Below are 2,500 nucleotides of genomic sequence, written 5' to 3'. Positions count from 1 at the left end.
TGAATTCCCTTTGCTAGATAGAACCGAAGAATAAAAGATGAATAGATAAATAAATAAACAAATAAATGAATGAATGATAAGAGACAAGTAAATATATGAATAACTACACCAATAAATAAAAAAGAATTGCAGGTTGCCGAACGAGAAGAAAGAGAGATAGAAAGAAAAAATAAGAGAAATGGAAGGACGAACCGGAGAGGAAGAGAGGAAATACAGATAACGAAGATGCAAATGGGAGAGATCAAAGAGAGGGGAAGAGGAAGAGAACGAGAGTAACGTTCCTGAGTGTGAGGAGGAGGAGGAGGAGGAGAAAGAGAAGAAGGAGAGGAGAGGAAGCAGGGGAGAAGAAGATGGAGGAGAGAGGAAGGAGGGGAGCAGGAGGAGGAGGGGGAGAAGGAGAAGAGGAGAGGAAGCAGGGGGGAAGAAGATGGAGGAGAGAGGAAGGAGGGGAGCAGGAGGAGGAAGAGGAGGAGGAGAAGAAGAGAGGAAGTAGGGGAGAAGATGGAGGAGAGAGGAAGGAGGGGAGCAGGAGGAGGAGGAGGAGGGGATTAGGAGGAGATGAAGAACAAAGGAAGGGAGAAGGAGAGGAAGGAGAGAAGAAGGTGATGAGGAGGAGGAGATGAAGAAGAGAGGAAGGAGGGGAGGAGGGTAGGAAGGAAAAGAGAAGAAGGAGGAAAGGAGACGGAAAAGAGAGAGAGCAACGGAGAGAGAGAGAAAGGATGCATAGAAGATGGTGCGAAGAAGAGAGGAGAGGAGGGAGGGTTGAAAACCAAAGAAAAGAAATACGAAGAGAAGGGAGAAACCGAAGAAAAGGGGATGAAGGAGAAAAGAGAGAAAACATAGAAAATAGAGAATAAAGAAAAGAATAGAAAGGATGGGAATAAACGTGGAAAAGAGAGAAAAGAAAAAGAGTAGATGAGAAATTAAAATAAGATATATATACTGTATAATATATATATATATATATATATATATATATATATATATATACAGTATATATATACATATATATATATATACATATATAATATATATGTATATAATATATATATATATATTCATATATATATATGATATATATAATGTATATATATATATATATATATATATATGTATATACATATATATATATATATATATGATGTAAGCGGAATAGGAAACACAGGAGTCTTAGTCTTGAGTTTATTCCTGACTAGTTTCGCAGGTATGCTTTTGAAAAAGCATACCTGCGAAACTAGTCAGGAATAAACTCAAGACTAAGACTCCTGTGTTTCCTATTCCGCTTACATCAACCTGTCAGAATGTCTCAACATATATATATATATATATATATATATATATATATATATATATATATATAAATATATATATATATTATTGTTGACGGTGATACAATAATAAAAGAAGGAAAACTTTGACGACGGCGATACCTCCCCCCCCCCGAAAGAAGAGGAAACATAGGATGCGAGTTTCTGGCCCGAAGGGAAGAGGAGGAGGAGGAGGAGGAGAGGGAGGTGGAGAAGGATGAAAGGGAAGAAGGTAAAGAAGGAAGTGGAGGAGGAGGAGGATAGGTGAGAAAGAGGACGAGGAATAAGAGTGTGAAAGAGAGAAGGTGGAGGAGGAGGGAGAGGGAATTGTGAGGAGGAAGAGGAGGAGGAGGAGAAGGAATAAAAGAAAAAGTGAAGGAGACAGAGAGAAGGCGGAGGAATAGGAGATAGGGTAAAGGGGAGGAGGAGAGGAGGAGGAGGAGGAGGAGGAGAAGGACGCGTTCAGTCGTTCTTTTCGTTGATGATGACGCGATCTGCTCCTTCCCCGCCCCCTTTCCCTCCTCCCCCTCCCCCACTTCCACCTTCCCTTGCCCCTCCGCACCCCATTTCTTCTTCTTTCTCTCGCCCTGCTTCTCTCTCTCTCTCTCTCTCTCTCTCTCTCTCTCTCTCTCTCTCTCTCTCTCTCTCTCTCTCTCTCTCTCTCTCTCTCTCTCTCTCTCTCTCTCTCTCTCTCTCTCTCTCTCTCCTCTCTCTCTCTCTCCTTCTCTTTACTTCTCTCTCTCTCTCCATCCTCTCTCTCTCTTTCTATCTCTCTCTCTCTTTCTATCTCTCTCTCTTTCTATCTCTCTCTCTTTCTCTTCTCTCTTTTCCTCTCTCTCTCTCTCTTTTCTCTCTCTTTCCTTCTCTCTCTTTATTTCCCTCTCTCTTCTTTCGCTTCTCTCTTTCTCTGTCTCTCTCTCTCTCTCTCTTTCTCTCTCTTACGTACAAGTCACTAATAGCTTAAATAAAATCTAACTTACTGACACTACCAGTCGATTAGTTAACCCCGTTTGGAAGTGTTTAGCATCAGTAAGTGTTATTAAATTATTTTCATTATTTTTCTTTCTTTTATTCATTCTTACGTATTTTCTTCTTGTTATCATTTTTGGTATCTTATTATTATAAATGTTATTTTAAGAAATCTGACTCCATTTTTAAACGAAATTTCAGGGTCAGATATGAAACGCTTAGAC

Source organism: Oratosquilla oratoria, chromosome 1, assembly GCF_046742065.1.
Source record: "Oratosquilla oratoria isolate Oo_2021 chromosome 1, ASM4674206v1, whole genome shotgun sequence".
Lineage (NCBI taxonomy): Eukaryota > Metazoa > Arthropoda > Malacostraca > Stomatopoda > Squillidae > Oratosquilla > Oratosquilla oratoria.
The sequence above is the reverse complement of the archived record's forward strand: the minus strand, read 5'-3'. Positions refer to the sequence as shown.